This window comes from Bos grunniens, chromosome X, assembly GCF_055505025.1.
Source record: "Bos grunniens cultivar Pamir isolate PY7600 chromosome X, Bosgru_T2T1.0, whole genome shotgun sequence".
NCBI lineage: Eukaryota > Metazoa > Chordata > Mammalia > Artiodactyla > Bovidae > Bos > Bos grunniens.
The window spans coordinates 145,303,664-145,324,482 of record NC_141194.1 but is presented as its reverse complement, the minus strand read 5'-3'; positions in this window follow the sequence as shown (position 1 = coordinate 145,324,482).

Here is a 20,819-nt window from a genome sequence, read left to right as displayed (position 1 = left end):
ACTCAGAGATATAGAACCCACCTGCCAAAGCAGGAGACGTGGGTTCAATCCCTTGGTTGGGAAGATCCCCTGGAGGAGGAAATAGCAACCCACTCCACTATTCTTGTCTGGGAAATCAGATGGACAGAGGAGTCTGGCGAGCTACAGTCCATGGAGTTGCAGAGTCGGACACAACTGCATAACTGAATGAATGAACAAAGTCCTCTGCAGTATTTTACTACCCTCATGATTTATTACACCTATGTAGTGGTCTACTTTATAGCCACTGTTTATTCCTTTTATTCATTTTGAAGTATAGTTGATTTTCAATGTTATGTTAGTTTCAGGTGCATAGCAAAGTAATTCAGTTATATTGAATACACACTTATATATATGTTCTTTTATTGACTCTTCTCCTTTTAAAAATGTTTTCTCCTTTTAAACATAAATTCCAAATTATATAGTAGCTTCCAATCTACCTCCCCAAATAAGGTTGCTAGATGGCTGGAATCCATGTCTCTATATAATCAGAGGCTTATCCAAGTTACTTTGTTTTGACCCAGCTTACAGCCAAGTGCACAAACTCTAGTGGGAAATTTCAGTGTAAAACTTAAGAGTTCTTCCTCTATCCTGGATGCCATATCCCAGTGCTCCTGTATACCCTGGACAAGGGAATGATACCTCCCTTTTCTGTCACAATGGGAGATATCCCATCAAGAAAGTCACCACGTGGGTGGCTGAATTTGAATTGTTCTCTGAAGTGTGAGCTAGATTTCAACATACAGAGATAGAGGGGTAAACATTCTAGAAAGGAGTATAATCACTCACAGTTTGAAGTTTCTGAAACCCGAGTTATAATCAGAATCACCTGGAGACTTAGGTAAAAATGTACTTGGGAAGAGTGTTAAAAATCAGTCTCAGATTTAAAGTGTGGAACAGGCTCTAGCATGTGCCTTTTTAGTTAACTCCTCGATTATGAAGTATAATTGGGTGTAAGAACTATTTAAGCTGATGTATGATAACCTGGAAAAAAAAGTAAAGACCCTGGGACCCTGGATGCACTTGAATTTTTTTTTTTTTTTTGAGGGGGGAGGGAGGTGGAGTTGTCTAGGAATAATCAGGCAGTGGAATCGCCCAGGCCAGCACGGGATGAGTGTTTCCAGTCCTGGACTTGCTACATGCTATAACTCTTCTTGGTTTCTGCCACTTGGGCCATTATAAAGTCAGACATGGTTTAAGGCAGAGGTCCCCAACCTTTGGCACCAGGGACCGGTTTCGTGGAAGAGTTTTTCCATGGACTAGGTTGGGGGTGGTTTTGGAATGATTCAAGTGCATTACACTTACTGTGACCATTATTCCTAGTATTATTACATTAGCTCCACCTCAGATCATCATGCATTAGATCCTGGTGTTGGGGACCCTAGTTTAAGGGAGTGCAAACATGTTTTACTTCTATACACTCAACAACAAAATCTGCTAAGGAGAGAAGAGTGTAGAAGTGAAGGACCAACCTACATTAACTTAAATAATCATAAAAGACATAATACCAGCCATTACTTCAACAATCAGAATCTGTAGAGTGCTTAAAAATGACCATGGATGATTCAACAATGTAAATGTGCTTTGGAAGCCGCCTCTGATGGATGGATTGGACTTCCTTCAGTGTGGTAGATGGTTCAGACTCCAAATGGCTGGTGACCCAGGAAAAGAGATTTGATTTCTATCTGTGGATATGATGCTGAAGCCCCGGTGGTGCTTGTGTATCTATGATAGTGAAAATTTAAATCCCATCTTTTGAACCTGGAACCAGACATGATGTTCTGGGGTTAAAAAGGCTGATGTGGATAGTACAATTAGTGAGCTCAAATAGTGTCAGCTGTGGGAGTTGGGAGCAGATCCTTATTGCCTATTTTTTCAATTAAATTTATTTATTTTAATTAGAGGCTAATTACTTTACAATATTGTATTGGTTTTGCCATACATCAATATGAATCCATATGGGAGACAGCCTTATTGCCTATTGATACACTCCTGGTGAGATTCTCCCCCAAGATGTTCAGATTTGTGGGTTTAAATTAAATCCCTCTGGAATAATAACAACTATTCCCACTGTCATTTTTGGGGGCTGCGTATGTATGCCTGGTATAGTGGTAAGCCCTTTACATATGTTATTTAATTCCTAAAAGAACTCATACAGGGAAATAGTATTACCTCTGTTTCAGAAAGACAAAACAGGCTTAGAGAAGATTCCTTCATCCATTCAACAAACGTGCAGTGAATAGAGATTATGTCCATGCTAGACTCTTGGTGCTGAGGTTACTACAGTGGCATCTCAATAGATTACTCTGCTTTTAGGCTTGTCCTCGCCCCCACCCCTGCCCCGCCCATTTTTTCCCCACAAAGTAGTTCTTTATTTTAAACTCTCATTGGTTTCTGCTAGTGGTGCTTTGAGGGATGGAGTCAGTGTCTCCAGGCTGAGCCACCTTGAGCCTCTAGGTGGGGGAAGGGAATCTCTGGCCCAGTGGGAAGAAGAGTTTTCCAGGCTGGTGCCTGATTGATCGAATACTTCTTGTCTGTAGAAGATGAACAGAGGTCTCAAAGTCCATAACTTAATGGTGAGATTTGTCTTGCTGGTGTTGACTTTGTATCTCTGGGTAGGGGAGAAGGGTCTCAGACCATTTCTGGTCTGGGTGCTTATTGTTACTGAAATGTACTTTGGTGGTCCCCCACTGGCCGCCCACCATCCCACTGGGTGGGAGAGGGGGGTCTACACAACTATGAATTTCCACATTTCTGTCTCCATCCTGCACCTCCTATATTCCATTATTTACTTAATACATCCATTGTAATGTCTAATGGATATCTCACATCTTCTATATCTTGATTTCTGTTATTATCAATGTTTACGTATTCAATCCCTGCCCTGCCATAAGGTAGGATCCTCTGAAATTGTTCTTTCAGACCCAGTTGAGCTTAGCTGGTACAAGGTTGACTAAGAAGTGTTATTAATGGCAACACTAGTGGCAGGGAAAGTAAGGAAGCTGTGATGCACACCCAACAAGATCCCACAAGAAGCTCTGAAGCCAGAATAATCCTTCACAGCTGTCCCAAATTTGGCCAAGATTACTGGGCCTTTATAGTCCCTGTGAATTGTACACTGGATGTGGGCCACCTGGGAAGGGGAGTGGCCTCATGTGGGGCAGCTATTTACACAAAGCTGCCGCTAAATGGGGTCCAAGCTGCGCAGTCAGTTCCAACAGGATCCCCATGTGTATGACCATACGCCTGACCACATGGTCCTCCTTAATTCCAGCACAGTGGAATCGCCCAGGCCAGCACGGGATGAGTGTTTTCAGTCCTGGAGGCTCGCTAGTCAAGAGTTATTCCCTTGGCCTTGTGATCTGCTTAAAGTTAGCCTAGCCCCAGTGGTACTTCTGGGTCCACATTAGAGAAAAATCCATCGTAGTCGCGGCAGAATGTTAACAGACAGTCTCCCCCAGCCCAGCTGGGTACACAGGTTCCTGTTGGTCCACTCAGGCCAAAATTTCCTCCTAGCCTGCTTGCCAGTAAGAGTTCTCTGCCTGGGTCTCAGTGCACTCACTGCCCAGAATTTTCCCACCAGCCATTCGCAGGCAGTAGTGGATAATTTCCTTCTGGGTACCAACAGTCTAGTCCTCAAGAGTTTCCTCCTCATCCCCTATATGCCCAGCTAAGAGCCCTCCCTTTCAATATTGTAATTATTGGGGGTTTTCTTTTCTGCGTGGTGAGGGAATAATGATGAATAATGTTCTGTATGTTTTCAAGTGTGCTTGTTGGTCATTTGTGCAGAATCTTTTGTAGGTTTTTAGCTCAGTTTTCTGGCCCAGTTTGGGGGCATGTTGTTTGTGTTATTATTGACTGTACGGGATTTTTTTTTTTTAACTTCACACGAAGAGAGAGACAGAAAGAGAGGATGTGAGAAAGCGAGATTGGTTTATTCCTGGGCAGGCTTGTCTTTTCTTTTGAGTGAAGATTACCAGCGGAGAAGGTAATTAGCCTGCTGCTGTCTCTAGGCAAGAACTCATTTTCGATGACTTACTTAAAGGGCACAGCTGTTAATAATTTGACCACAAACAACTGTGGTCTTTTGATGTGATGCTTCTGACTAGAACCTACAAACATAAGTGCCCTGATATAATTTCAAAACAATATAATTTTTCAAGTTGCTTTCTCTGTGCCATTTGTCTGCATAGACAGTTCCTCCCTAAAAATATTGCCACTATACTGCTGGATATTCCAAGCCTAAGAATATCCTGAGAATTTAACTCAAATGAGGCCACAACTCCAAACCCTGAGAATTTAATTCACAAAATGTAACCACGACTCCAAACCCACACACCCAAATGCATTGCACTCCTCCTCAAACAAATCATTTTCTAAGAGGAAGGTTAAGACAGAAGTTATAAATTGGGCATGCTTTAACATAGAACAGAGGCGAACACTCTACTTTTTGTGTTGAGAGATTTAGAGGTGCCAGATGTAGAGAAAGACGGGGAACAATCCAAATGAACTGGGATTAACACCAATTTGTTCAGTTGCTGTTTAACCTTTTATACATAATATCAAAGCAAAGCCCATGTGTGGTTTATTGCCTCTGCTACTGGGACCCAAGCAATGGACCCCTATCCCATGAGCGCATTCACATCCTAGAAGATCGCATAGACTGGAGTTGAAGTTGAATCACAATAGCTGAAATAGACCAGGCTTGAAAGTTATATAATCCTAACCCCTCACTTCATAAAAGGTAAAGCCACTTGCAGAGGAAAAAGAAATTTCCAAAAGTCGATTGATTTAGTCTGGAGTTTGGAGAAGGCAATGGCAGCCCACTCCAGCACTCTTGCCTAGAAAATCCCATGGACGGAGGAGCCTGGTGGGCTGCAGTCCATGGGGTCGCAAAGAGTCGGACATGACTAAGCAACTTCCCTTTCACTTTTCACTTTCCTGCATTGGAGAAGGAAATGGCAACCCACTCCAGTGTTCTTGCCTGGAGAATCCCAGGGACGGGGGAGCCTGGTGGGCTGCCGTCTATGGGGTCGCACAGAGTCAGACACGACTGAAGCGACTTAGCAGTAGCAGTAGCAGTAGGTGACCAGAGGATTAGTCAGAGATGGTTTCCCCTATGCCACTTATTTAAATTGTATTACTTTTGGCAATGCAGTTTGGTTTGTGTTAGCAATGAGTTCTCAATCTCCTTCTTAGGGCTGTCCTTCTGAAGTGGGAAAGGACATTGCTGGTTTCTTCTTGCCTCCTGAGCCAGTTTCCTATTGCTTCATCTCCCTCCTCTTGTAGCAGTATTATTTTCCTGTTCTCTGGGTCCCATTCCATCTTCTAGAATTTTTCTATTTAAGAGTCTGTTGCTGATGTCTACCACTGGACTGTGTGTCCTTTCTGAGAAACAAGCCTGTGAATGAGATATGTTTTACAAAATGGTGTGCAGGCTCTGAAGAAGCTAGATTTACAGAACCATCTGTAATTGAAAAGCATGTAAAGGTATGGTTTTGGTTTCTGTAGGCTTTTCTCACTGTGTGCCCTTAGAAGAAAAAATAAAATAACAAATGGAAGCCCTCTTTTGACAGTTTTATGGCAAGGGAAATCTATTTCTGCAATGTGTGACATAGTTGTTAATATCATAGCAATGTCTGTATATCTGCAATTCACGGCTCAAGCAGGTATGGACTAGTTCATTTGGACATGGGGATGGATTTCTGTACTAAAAGATGCTGTGAAAATCAAACTACTCTATTTTGGTAGCAGCTTCCCAGTTGATATAAGGATGGTTCTTGTAGCAGGTCAGGTGTTCTCATATTTGGTAATGAGTCCTAGGATTATATATTAAAAAAGAATCCTGGCTGCTTCTCATGTGCAAATAGAGTTGCAGAGCATTGAGCCTCAAGAGTATATATTGCTGGTGATTGATGAAATTTAAATTTACATGAGGTTTTCCTTGTTCAATTAATGAGGTATAAATTCCATACTATAAGCACACTGATTAAGTGTGTGTGTATGTTAGTCACTCAGTTGTGTCTGACTCTGTGACCCCATGGACTATAGCCTGCCAGGCTCCTCTGTCCATGGAATTCTCCAGGTAAGAAAACTGGAATGTGTTGCCATTTCCTTCTCCTGATTTTAAGTGTACAGCTCAATTTTTGATAAATTTAATACCTGTGTGACCACTCTCCCCCAAACTCTCATCTGTTTTCTTTCACTATAAATTCATTTGCTTGTTTAAAAGCTTTGTATAAATATATAAAAGGCAGAGGAACAAGAGATCAAATTGCCAACATCTGCTGGATCATCAAAAAAGCAAGAGAGTTCCAGAAAAACATCTATTTCTGCTTTATTGATTATACCGAAGCCTTTGACTGTGTGGATCACGATCAACTGTGGAAAATTCTGAAAGAGATGGGAATCCCAGACCACCTGACCTGCCTCTTGAGAAACTTGTATGCAGGTCAGGAAGCAGCAGTTAGAACTGGACATGGAACAAACTGGTTCCAAATAGGAAAAGGAGTACATCAAAGCTGTATATTGTCACCCTGCTTATTTAACTTCTATGCAGAGTACATCTTGAGATACGCTGGGCTGGAAGAAGCACAAGCTGGAATCAAGATTGCTGGAAGAAATATCAATAACCTCAGATATGCAGATGACACCACCCTTATGGCAGAAAGTGAAGAGGAAATAAAAAGCCTCTTGATGAAAGTGAAAGTAGAGAGTGAAAAAGTTGGCTTAAAGCTCAACATGCAGAAAACTAAGATCATGGCATCTGGTCCCATCACTTCATGGGAAATAGATGGGGAAACAGTGGAAACAATGTCAGACTTTATTTTTGGGGGCTCCAAAATCACTGCAGATGGTGACTGCAGCCATGAAATTAAAAGACACTTACTCCTTGACAGGAAAGTTATGACCAACCTAGATAGCATATTGAAAAACAGAGATGTTACTTTGCCAACAAAGGTCCATCTAGTCAAGGCTGTGGTTTTTCCAGTGGTCATGTATGGATCTGAGAGTTGGACTGTGAAGAAAGCTGAGCACTGAAGAATTGATGCTTTTGAACTGAGGTGTTGGAGAAGACTCTTGCAAGTCCCTTGGACTGCAAGGAGATCCAAACAGTCCATTCTAAAGGAGATCAGTTCTGCGTGTTCTTTGGAAGGAGTGATGCTAAAGCTGAAACTCCAGTACTTTGACTAGCTCATGCAAAGAGTTGACTCATTGGAAAAGACTCTGATGCTGGGAGGGATTGAGGGCAGGAGGAGAAGGGGACAACACAGGATGAGATGGCTGGATGGCATCACCGACTCGATGGACATGAGTTTGAGTGAACTCCGGGAGTTCGTGGTGGACAGGGAGGCCTGGCATGCTGCAATTCATGGGGATGCAAAGAGTCGGACACGACTGAGTGACTGAACTGAACTGATACAAATATATATATATATAGGAATATATATTTTATATGTGGCTTTATCACTCAACAAAGTATTGATAAGATTCATCCATGTTGTATATACAGATTGTTCCTTTTTGAATAGTATTCCATTGTGTGAAATATACCACAATCTGTTTATCCATGTTCTTGTTGGACACTTGGATGCTATGAATATTTTTTAACATTTTTTTAATTTAATTTAATTTTTTTTATTTAATTTAATTTTATTTTTTAACTTTACAATATTGTATTGGTTTTGCCATACATCAAAATGAATCCACCACAGGTATATATGTGTTTCCCATCCTGAACCCTCCTTCCTCCACATACCATCCCCCTGGATCGTCCCAGTGCACCAGCCCCAAGCATCCAGTATCGTACATCAAACCTGGACTGGCGACTCACTTCATATATGATATTATACATGTTTCAATGCCATTCTCCCAAATCATCCCACCCTCTCCCTCTCCCACAGAGTCCAAAAGACTGTTCTATACATCACTGTCTCTTTTGCTGTCTTGTATACAGGGTTATTGTTACTATTTTTCTAAATTCCATATATATGTTTTTGGTGGATATGTTTTCATTTCTGTTGGGTAAATACCTAAAACTTGGGGAAACGTATGCTTAACTTGATAAAGAAACTTCCAAGCGGTAATCCAATGTAATTATATCAGTTCACATTCCTTGCAGACACACATGAGGATTCTGGTTGCTCAGCAACCTTGCCAGCATTTGGTATTGGAGACAAAATTTACAATTGAGCCATTCTAGTAAGTGTGAAGTGCTATCATTGGAATTTTGATAGGGATTAGTAATACATGGTTTTTATTGTGTTGAGGAAAATTCTTTCTGTACCTAATTTGTTGAGAGTTTTTAATCATGAAAAGATGTTGAATTTTATCAAATGTTTTCTGCATCGATTCAGAGGATTGTGTAATTTTTATCATTCATTTAGTTACTGTGCCATGTTACATTTATTAATTTGCATCTGTTGAACAAGCCTTGCATCACAGGGATCAATCCCACTTGACCATCATGTATGATCCCTTTCCCCCCAGTTTTATTGAGAAATAATTGACATGCATATTGTACAAATTTAAGGTATACAACATGGTGGTTTGATATACATACATATAGTGAAACAATGACCACAATGGGTTTAATTAACATCAATCATTTCATATAGATACAATAAAAAGGAAAAAACTTCCTCCTTGTGATGAAACTCTTATAGGATCTTCTCTTAATAGCTTTCCTACATATCGTATAGTAATGTTAACTATAGTCATCATGTTGCACATTATAACCCTAGTACTTATTTATCTTAATACTTGGATGTTTGTAACTTTTGGCCACTCTCTTTAATTCCCATTCCCCCTGCCTCTGCTGCTGCCGCCAAGTCGCTTCAGTCGTGTCCGACTCTGTGTGACCCCATAGACAGCAGCCCACCAGGCTCCCCCGTCCCTGGGATTCTCCAGGCAAGAACACTGGAGTGGGTTGCCATTTCTTTCTCCAATGCATGAAAGTGAAAAGCGAAAGTGAAGTCGCTCAGTCGTGTCCAACTCTTAGCGACCCCATGGACTGCAGCCCACCAGGCTCCTCTGTCCATGGGATTTTCCAGGCAAGAGTACTGGAGTGGGGTGCCATTGCCTTCTCCCCCCCACCCCGCCTCTAGTAGTCACAAATCCAATCTCCTCTTTTTCTGTGAGTTTCGTGGGAGGTTTTTGTTTCTTGATTTTAGTATATGTATAAGGAAGATCATTCAGCATTTGTCATCTTCTAACTTATTCATTTATGCCTTCAAGGTCCTTCCATGTTGTCACAAATAACAGGATTTCCATGTTTATTTAATGCCTGAATAATATTCCATTATGTATAATCCATACATATACATCATATTCATATATATATAATTTCCTTATCCATTTGTCCATTGATGGAAACTTAGGTTGATTCCATGTCTTAGCTATTGCAAATAATGCTGCTGTGAACATGAGGGTGCTGAGTTTTTTTCTAATCATGAGTGGTTGGTGAATTTTGTCAAATACTTTCTCTGAATTTGCTAAGACCATCATAATTTTTTTTCTCCTTTTTCACTTAATGGGGTGTATTATGTGAACTGACAATCAACTATTGAACAATCATTCCTGGGTTAAACTGCACTTTTCTTTGATGCAGTAAACATTTTTATTTGTTGGATTGTATTTGCTAATATTTTGTTAATTATTTTTTTTATTTTCATGAGGTGTACCACTTTGTAGTTTTCTTTTTAATGTTTTTGTCAGGTTTAGTATTTGTAATGCTAGGCTTCCTTGGTGGCTCAGATGGTAAAGAATCTGCCTGCAATGAAGGAGACATGGGTTCAATCACTGGATTAGGAAGATCCCTTGGAGAAGGGAATGGCTACCCACTCTAGTACTTTTGCGTGGAGAATCTCATGGACAGAGGAGCCTGGTGGGCTATATATAGTCCATGGGGTTGCAAAGAGTCCAACTCAACTGAGCGACTAACAATGCTGACATGAGTTGTGAAGCTATGTCTCTCCCTGTGTTTTTCTGGAAAAGTACTCCCAGGTGGTGCTAATGGTAAAGAACCTGCATGCCAGTGCAGGAGACCTGAGAGACGTAGATTTGATCCCTGAGTTTTGAACATCCCCTGCAGTAGGAAATGGCTACCCACTCCAGTATTCTTGCCCAGAGAATCTCATGGACAGATGAGCTTGGCAGCTACAGTCCATGACATCACAAAGAGTTGGACACGACTGAAGTGGCTTAGCATGCATATGTAAGATTGATACTTTTTATTTAAATATGTGATAGAATCTACCAGTCTAGATTATTTTCTAGGTTCTTATTATTAATTATATTCATTTAATAAATATAATTCTAAAGAAATTTTCTTTTTCTTCTGTCAGTTTTTTTAATATTTTGCAAAGAATTTCTCTATTCATCCATTTTTTAAAAATTTATTGGCCTAAATATTTTCCCAGTAATATCTTTTAAATGTCTGTAGGATCTATAATGAATTCTCCCTTGTTCAAGTTTAATATTAGTAAATTGTAGGTTTTTAATGATTATTCTTGCAAAGGATCTATCATTTTTAACTTTTTCAAAGAATTCAGTCAATTTTTAATTTTTCTGTTCTGATTCACTTATTTTTCCTTTCCATTTTGTTGATGATTAACTTTTCTTTTTTATATTCTTAAGGCAAAACTGTATAAGTGATTTCACACCTTTTCTAATATAGTCATTAAATTTTATACTTTTCCTCTAATAACTGATTTACCTGCTTCTGACAGATATTGATATATTTTATTTTCATTATCTTTCAGCTAAATAATTCAAAATTTTCCTTTTGATCTTTTGACTCATGGATTATTTTAGATGTGTGATATTTAATTTTCAAACATTTGAATACTGTTTAGACATCAAATTATTAACTTCTCATTGAGTTTCATTATTATCTGATCATTAACTTTATAGGATTTCAAACATTTTTATTAATGAGTTATTTCATCACTTAGCATATAGTCTATCTTGATGAATATCCTAGTCTTCTTGATAAATATTCTATGAAGCTAAAAGGTTGTCTTTTGACATTATGGAGTGTAATATTCTATAAATGTCATTTAGGTTCAGTTCATTGATAGGGTTGTTCATAACTTCCATGTTTTGGTAGTTTCTTTTTTAAAATTTTATATTGAAGTATAGTTGATTAATGGTGTTATGTTAGTTTCAGTAGTTACTTTTCAACTTATTTCAGTTAATGAGAAAGGGGTGCAACATGTCCAAACAATAGTGTTGATTTCTCTATTTCTCCTTTAGTGGTCAGTGTTTATTTCATGTATCTTGTAAATCTGTTAGAACCATACACATTTAGAATGATTATGTTTAACTCTTAAGGTACCTTTTTATTCACTTGCAGCATTTCTACTTATCTCTGCTAATAATCTTTGTTTCATAATTTGCTTTGCATGATATTAATATAGACACTATGGCTTTCTTTTTGTATTATTTTACTTTCAACCTATTTGTCTCTTTATATTTAAAGTGCAGTACCTGTGGAAAGTATATATTTGGGTGTCATTTTATCCAGTTGGATAATAAATGATTATTACTATGCTTCTTCTGTGAATATTTAATATATTAATGTTTCTGTGAATATTAATATTTAATGTATTAATGTTTATTGATATGACATTTTAACTCTATAATTTGGTTGTATTTTAGTTGTTTTGTGTGTTCTTTTCATTCATCTGTTCATCTTTTCCTGATTTCCTTTGGGCTAATCACATTTTTATTTTTTTTAATTTTATTTTATTTTATTTTTTAACTTTACAATATTGTATTGGTTTTGCCATATATCAAAATGAATCCACCACAGGTATACACGTGCTCCCCATCCTGAACCCTCCTCCCTCCTCCCTCCCCATACCATCCCTCTGAGTCGTCCCAGTGCACCAGCCCCAAGCATCCAGTATCGTGCATTGAACCTGGACTGGCGACTCGTTTCATATATGATATTATACATGTTTCAATGCCATTCTCCCAAATCATCCCCCCCCCTCTCTCTCACACAGAGTCCAAAAGACTGTTCTATACATCACTGTCTCTTTTGCTGTCTCGTATACAGGGTTATTGTTACCATCTTTCTAAATTCCATATATATGCGTTAGTATACTGTATTGGTGTTTTTCTTTCTGGCTTACTTCACTCTGTATAATAGGTTCCAGTTTCATCCACCTCATTAGAACTGATTCAAATGTATTCTTTTTAATGGCTGAGTAATACTCCATTGTGTATATGTACCATAGCTTTCTTATCCATTCATCTGCTGATGGACATCTAGGTTGCTTCCATGTCCTGGCTATTATAAACAGTGCTGCGATGAACATTGGGGTACCCGTATCTCTTTCAATTCTGGTTTCCTCAGTGTGTATGCCCAGCAGTGGGATTGCTGGATCATAAGGCAGTTCTATTTCCAGTTTTTTAAGGAATCTCCACACTGTTCTCCATAATGGCTGTACTAGTTTGCATCACATATTTTTAGTATCCCATTTCATTTTCTCTATTGTCTTTTTTTAACCTGTGAGTAGAGATAGTTTTTTTTGTTTAAGTTCTTTTCTTTTTTAATATAAATTTATTTATTTTAATTGGAGGCTTATTACAATATTGTATTGGTTTTGCCATACATCAACATGAATCCACCATGGGTGTACAAGTGTTCCCCATCCTGAACCCCCCTCCCACCTCCCTCCCTATACCATCTCTCTGGGTCATCCCAATGCACCAGCCCCGAGCATCCTGTATCATGCATCAAACTCTGCTTGGCTTCCAACTCTCTGTGTTGAGGTTGGAACTGTACACTGAGGCTGGAACTCTACAGTAATAGATAACATGGTGCCCATCTTCTTTGCTCCTCTTTTGAGTACTGCATTCTGTGTTGCCTTTTGTCCAATGCCTGGAACCAATTGATTCACATACTTTGTAAAATTTTTTAACTGTTTACAATGGGAGGGCAAGTCTACCATTTATATCAGCATAGCTGGAAATGGAATTCTGAGGCTTGCTCTTTAAGTTCTCCCAGTCTTCTCTTTTGGTCTTTTTTCTGCATCATGACCTTCTCCCTCCTTTTCCTATCCTCTGCTCAGATATCCTGCTTTTAGTGTCTTACTCTCAGAATCTATGGATAAATAACTTAGATAAGTTTTCATTTGATAAAAGGTAAGGGTGTGATATTTTCTTGAGTCATTTTCATGATTATTGGGATGCTAGAAGATTTTATAGCCCCTAAGATTCATAGGAGTTTCTGTAGTGGAATGAATACGAGTAAGTGATACTTCTTGGATATTTATTGGATATATACTTTGTAGTAGCTATTTTGAGAATATCCATCAAAATGCTAACTCATACATTTATGTCTACTTTGTCTACTTTTATGACCAAGACTATACAAAGGGATATGGGATTTGATGGTTAAATGAATACCTTGAAGTACCAGCACAAATCCTCTGTGAGTCAAAAGAGAAAAGCCAGGATAGAGTGAGAGTTGTTAAGAATTGGTATTTCAGCATAAGAACTCAAGAACAGACAAACCAGAAAGAGGCAAGGTATCTGGAAATATATCTGTACATTCATAGTTGAGCTTCTCTAGCCCATCTGTTACTGGGTTGAGCAAAACTTTCTGATTTTTATTTCTTAATGCCTGTTATCTCTTCTTGCTGTTTTCTTGGATTTTCTCTTTATCATGCATCTTGATGGGTATAGAGGTATTATTTTTTCTAGTTGGGCATTTACCAAATGCCTGTAGATTTACCAGACAGTGAATTTTGTCTACCAGGAAGTGATGTGGATATTCCTTTAGGCACTTCCACCATATCAGGACTCACATATTTTGAAAACTTAGAACTTCCTTTCCAAATAGCCTATTTAAAAAATACATTATAAAACCATTTTATATGGACTTTACTTAGGACTTATAGTCAAGAAATGGAAATTCTGGTCCTAGTTTTGTCATTAAGTATGTGACCTTTGGGGACACTCTCTGGCCCCCTTCTGATGTCAGAAACTTTCTCTGTGCTTTTTCACATTAATAAAATTCTGCTATGCAAAAGCTCTTGAGTGATCAAGCCTGGTCCATGATTCCAAAGCTAAATCTTCTTCAGAGATCACAAATCTGACATCGTTCACCATAAGATATCATCTTGGGAGCTTGTCTGGGATCTTCAGGACAAGGTAAGGACACTCAGAGCTCTATCCTCTCTGCTTTGTCAGTATACATGTATACTGAAGAATCCATCTGCAATGCAGGAGACCTGGGTTTGATCCCTGGGTTGGGAAGGTTCCCTGGAGAAGAGAACGACTACCCACTCCAGTATTCTGGCCTGAGAATTCCATGGACTGTATAGTCCATGGGGTTTCAAAGAGTCAGACACAACTGAGCAACTTTCACTTCACATGTGACCTTTGGGAAGACACTTAATGTGTAAACTAAGTTTCAGTTCAGTTCAGTTCAGTTGCTCAGTCATGTCCAAGTATTTGCGACCCCATGAAGTGATGGGACTAGATACCATGATCTTCTTTTTCTGAATGTTGAGCTTTAAGTCAACTTTTTCACTATCCTCTTTCACTTTCATCAAGAGGCTCTTTAGTTCTTCTTTGCTTTCTGCCATAAGGGTGGTGTCATCTGCATATCTGAGGTTATTGATATTTCTCCCAGCAATCTTGATTTCAGCTTGTGCTTCGTCCAGCCCAGCTTTTCTCTTGATGCACTCTGCATAGAAGTTAAATAAGCAGGGTGACAATATACAGCCTTGACGTACTCCTTTTCCTATTTGGAACCACTCTATTGTTCCATATCCAGTTCTAACTGTTGCTTCCTGACCTGCATGTAGGTTTCTCAAGAGGCAGGTCAGGTGGTCTGGGATTCCTATCTCTTTCAGAACTTTCCACAGTTTGTGATCCACACAGTCAAAGGCTTTGGCATAGTTAATAAAGCAGAGATAGATGTTTTTCTGGAACTCTCTTGCTTTTTTGATGATCCAGCAGATGTTGGCAATTTGATCTCTGGTTCCTCTGTCTTTTCTAAAACCAGCTTGAACATCTGCAAGTTCACGGTTCACGTATTGCTGAAGCCTGGCTTGGAGAATTTTGAGTATTACTTTACTAGCGTGTGAGATGAGTGCAACTGTGTGGTAGTTTGAGCATTCTTTGGCATTGCCTTTCTTTGGGATTGGAATGAAACTGACCTTTTCCAGTCCTGTGGCCACTGCTGAGTTTTCCAAATTTGCTGGCATATTGAGTGCAGCACTGTCACAGCATCATCTTTCAGGATTTGGAATAGCTCAACTGGGATTCCATCACCTCCACTAGCTTTGTTCGTAGTGATGCTTTTTAAGGCCCACTTGACTTCACATTCCAGGATGTCTGGCTCTAGGTGTGTGATCTTACCATCCTGATTATCTTGGTCATGAAGATCTTTTTTGTCTTCTGTGTATTCTTGCCACCTCTTCTTAATATCTTTTGCTTCTGTTAGGTCCATACCATTTCTGTCCTTTATTAAGCCCATCTTTGGTCCTTAAGATCTATTCCAACTATAAGATTCCATATGCCAGTAAGATTCCTTTATTTCTTCTCTCGTTTTTTGGAGATGAAGAATACATTTCTCTTTTATGACTCCTTGGTATTACTTATACATGAGAACAGAATATGTCCCAGTGGACAAACTTGTAATTTCAACACAAACTTACTCCATATCCTCTGCTTTGCCTTAATCTTTTATCTCCTTTACCCTCATTATCCTGCAGTATCTTTCCAGATGATTCTGCTATGATTGACCACCATTAAAAAAGAAAGAGAGAAAGGTGTTATGTCAAATTGAAATAGTTGTTTTTGTTTTTTTTTTTTTTTTTTTCATTGTCTTTCCAGGTGAGGCTTCAGCTTACTTTTAAAAGCAATTTTTCATAGCTTTGAGAGTGTCTTGTAAAGTCACAACTTGAATTTTTGTATATCAATGATTCTGAGTACCTTGGTGACCAACAAAACAACTGTATCGATTGCCAGTCTTAGGAAGTAGCCCTTAGAGACAGCAATTTTCTCAACTAAGACTGCATTGCCAGTGCAGTATAAAGAAAAATGTTTGTTTTTCCTCTCCCTGGAAGCCAAAAGAACTCTGCTTCAATCTTGAAATGGCAGACTTTGTCCTTAACTAAGCAAAAGGGAATAATAAAATTTCAGCGTATAGCCAAATAGGCTGTGTGTATGTGTGTGTTTACAAAAGTGTAAGAACTTTTTGAAAGTATGTTGATGTGCTTTATGCCAATGGTGAGCTTTAAAAGAAAAAATTTGCTAAAAGTACAAGGAGTTAAGAATTTTCTCCAGTGTCATAGGTAAAAGTATTATTATAATTACATTTAGAGAGTATTTATATCTCAGTAAACCCAGTTCTACTTAAATTTTTAAGTTCTTAAAAAGAATTATGGTAAGCTTGACACATTAAGGCTCTATTCAAAACATGCCAAAACATCCAGTTCATTCTATCAGACGTTCAGCCTCTAATCTGGTTGGTTTGATTCTTGAACTGCAAATCTCCCTATTTGAATGATTGTTGGATTATTTTGGCAAAGCCTCTCCTGTGGCAGCAAGGAGAGGAGAGTGGAATTTTTTGGCCAACTTGATAGCCTAGAAACTTGAAACTGGCGGGGATCTTAGACCTCTCTTCATATACCTTTTAGTTATATACAAGAAAATCTAGGCCCCCTGAAAATGTTTCAATAATATCCTAAATAACTATGGTGAAGGAGGAGCTCTTGGGATAGAATTGTTATAGTTAATAACTTTGAGCATTTAATCTGTGATATTTATTTTTGAGATTTAATCTAGATGTACTCTGTAATCAAACACCACTGTTGAGTTAGTTACCATTATTGTCCCTATTCTAAGGCCACAGAAACTTGACTTGCCCTATGTTAGATAGTAAGTGGTAGAGTTGGAATTCAAATCCAGACAGTCTCATTAGATTTAACCACTCTCTTCTGTATTCAGTCATTCAGTCATTCAGTTGTGTCCAACTTTTTGCAACCCCATGGACTGTAGTCTGCCAGACTCCTCTGTTCATGGGATTCTCCAGGCAAGAATACTGGAGTGGGTTGCCATTCCCTTCTCCAGGGGATCTTCCTGACCCAGGGATTGAACACGGGTCTCTTGCATTGCAGGCAGATTCTTTACCATCTGAAGCACCAGGGAACTCTATTATACAGCCTCCCAATTATTAGAAATGGCTAGATTCTTGAATTTGCAGACCACAATAAAAATGTAAACTGTTCTGAGCCTGGTCCCCACAAAGGTATGCCTTCAGCTTTACTCTTGCCAGCTATTCTCAGCAATAAATTATTTTCCTTCAGATCTCTTTTACTTAGGACAGAAACAAATTTTACACCAAGTATCAGGATTTATCTTAGCATAAATCACCTATTTATCACTAATTAAATGGCATCTCAGTTCAGTTCTGTCCCTCCGTCATGTCCGACTCTTTGCAACCCCATGGACTGCAGCAAAGCCAGGCTTCCCTCTCCATCACCAACTCCCAAAGCTTACTCAGACTCATGTCTATTGAGTCCATGATGCCATCCAAACATCTCATACTCTGTTGTGCCCTTCTCCTCCTGCCCTCAATCTTTCCCAGCACCAGGGTCTTTTTAAATGAGTCAGTTCTTTGCATCAGGTGGCCAAAGTATGGGAGTTTCAGATTCAGCATCAGTCTTTCCAATGAATATTCAGGACTGATTTCCTTTAGGATGGACTGGTTGGATCTCTTTGCAGTCCAAGGGACTCTCAAGAGTCTTCTCCAACACCACACTTCAAAAGCATCAATTCTTCGGCACTCAAATTTCTTTCCAGTTCAACTCTCACATCCATACATGACCACTGGAAAAACCATAGCCTTGACTATATGGACCTTTGTTGGCAAAGTAATGTCTCTGCTTTTTAATATGTTGTCTAGGTTGGTCATAACTTTTCTTCCAAGGAGCAAGCGTCTTTTAATTTCATGGCTACAATCACCATCTGCAGTGATTTTGGAGCCCAAAAAAATAGTCAAAAACGGTTTCCACTGTTTCCCCATCTATTTGCCATGAAGTGATGGGACCATTATGGGAGCATGATGGGACCATGGGACCATGAAGTGAAGATGCCATGATCTTCATTTTCTGAATGTTGAGCCTTAAGCCAACTTTTTCACTATCCTTTTTCACTTTCATCAAGAGGCTCTTTAGTTCTTCACTTTCTGCCATAAGGGTGGTGTCATCTGCATATAAGAGGTTATTGATCTTTCTCCCAGCACTCTTGATTCCAGCTTGTGCTTCATCCAGCCCAGCGTTTCTCATAATGTACTCTGCATATAAGTTAAATAAGCCCGGTGACAATATATAGCTTTGACATACTCCTTTTCCTATTTGGAACCAGTCTATTGTTCCACATCCAGTTCTAACTGTTGCTTCCTGACCTGCGTACAGGTTTCTCAGGAGGCAGGTCAGGTGGTCTGGTATTCCCATCTCTTTCAGAATTTTCCACAGTTTATTGTGACCCACACAGTCAAAGGCTTTGGCATAGTCAATAAAGCAGAAATAGATGTTTTTCTGGAACTCTCTTGCTTTTTTCAATGATCCAGTGGATGTTGGCAATTTGATCTCTGGTTCCTCTACCTTTTCTAAAACCAGCTTGAACATCTGGAAGTTCACGGTTAACATATTGTTGAACCATATTGTTCACTTATTAGTACTAGACATCTAATTTACTAATAATCCATTTAGTGCAGAATTTTGCTTAATTTATGAAGTTTTTTACAGTATGGCTCACATGTGGTAGCATAGTATAATAGCTAAACAGCAGCTCAGAGCCAGACAGGCATAGGTTCAAATTCTAGTTCTGTCCTTTATTAGTTTTATAACCTTGAATGAATTAACTTGGTTTTGCCTTTGTCTAATCATAGTTATCTGATCCCCTCTCGCCTTAGTTTTCTCATTCTGGATAGCAGCCATTGGGGATGCTGCCATTACCTGCTTCATAGGGTTGTTGTGAAGATTATAATAAAATGATATAGCACTTAGCAAGCACCTAGCATATAGTAACTGCTCAAAAATCATACCTATTAATATTTGTTATTATAATCTGTCATTCTTGATCCAGAGCTTTGCCACGTCCTTAACTAAACACCTCTGCACTTTTATCTATTCCTTTGGTCATTAACATCTAATTGGGAAGAGTGGTTGGTTGATTTGGTTGCGATGCTTGATACTGTTCAATGAATTGACATCTCTTGCCAAGCTTTACTCTGTTTCTGACTCCAATTCTAAACTGGATTTTGTTCCTGATGAATCATAGTAAGCTGCTGATTGCTATGGTAACACCACTGAGGGCTAACTCTGTAATAAATATTTGACATGTGTGATGTCATTGCAAACCCTTTCTGGGCAGCTCAGTAAGACTAGACATGATCAGATAAACATTTTTGGAATATATACTAGCTTGCTGCTAAGTCACTTCAGTCGTGTCCGACTCTGCAACCCCATAGCGGCAGCCCACCAGGCTCCCCCGTCCCTGGGATTCTCCAGGCAAGAACACTGGAGTGGGTTGCCATTTCCTTCTCCAATGCATGAAAGTGAAAAGTGAAAGTGAAATCACTCAGTTGTGTCCAACTCTTAATGACCCCATGGACTGCAGCCTACCAGGCTCCTCCATCCATGGGATTTTCCAGGCAAAAGTACTGGAGTGGGGTGCCATTGCCTTCTCCGTATACTAGCTTACCTGATCCTATTCTTATTCCTCTATAACACATTCTCTTCTCTGTAGAGTAAGTTTCTAAAAGTGAAACTGATCATGTCTAGTCCCCTCTTTTGAACACTTTCAAGACTTTCTCATCCTCTTTAAAAGATCCCTAGAGGTTAAGATCTTTTATCTTGCAAAGTCAAAACAATGTTCATATATTAAGATATTATTAGACATTCTCACTTAATTCTTTCATGACAGTACAGTAGTTTACAAGGTTGTGTGACATGTGGCATTACAATAAAATGGCTGAAATTGGATGTGAGAATCAACCTCTTTCCTATATAAGCCAGACATTGAAGAGATTTACAACAAATTTTTTTTCTATGTTAACATGTAAGGGATTTTTAATTGTTACTTTTGATGAATACTTTTAAATTTCCATGTTTTAATTGCTAGTTTGGTAAATAATGGTAAATGTAACACATAAACTTGGGACCCTCCACAATTTTCAAAGTATAACAGGGTCCTGAGACCCAAAAGTTTTCAAACTGTTAGCTTAAGTTCAAGCTCAAAATCTGTTACAGTGGTTCACCAGCCATCATGTTTTATTTTAACCTCTGAAATTTTTTCCAGCTTCTTCTGCCCACCACTCTCTCTTCTCTCCTTGCTTCTTACCTATATTCTAACCACACTGAATTTTCAATTTCATGCTCTTTCACCCAAAGAACACACTGTTCCTTCTGCTAGGAATCTCCTTTTCTCTCTAGTTGTTTAAATCTTACATCTCAAACTCAAAATTGGATATTTACTGCAGCTGTACCTCTCTTAGCAGTTATCATGCTGTATTGTCAGTACAATTTCATGTTTTACTTGTTTATTTCCCACTAGATCATAAACTGCATTGGGGCAGATACTATGTGTTCTTCATACTGTTTTTCTAGTACCAAAGACAATAATGTACTAAATAAATGCTTTTTTAAATGAATTAGAGTGAACTGCAAGTTTTGTGAAATTCATAAAGATTGAGGACAGGAGAAGAGGGCAACAGAGGATGAGATGGTTGGATGGCATCACCGACTTAATGGATATGAGTATGAGCAAAC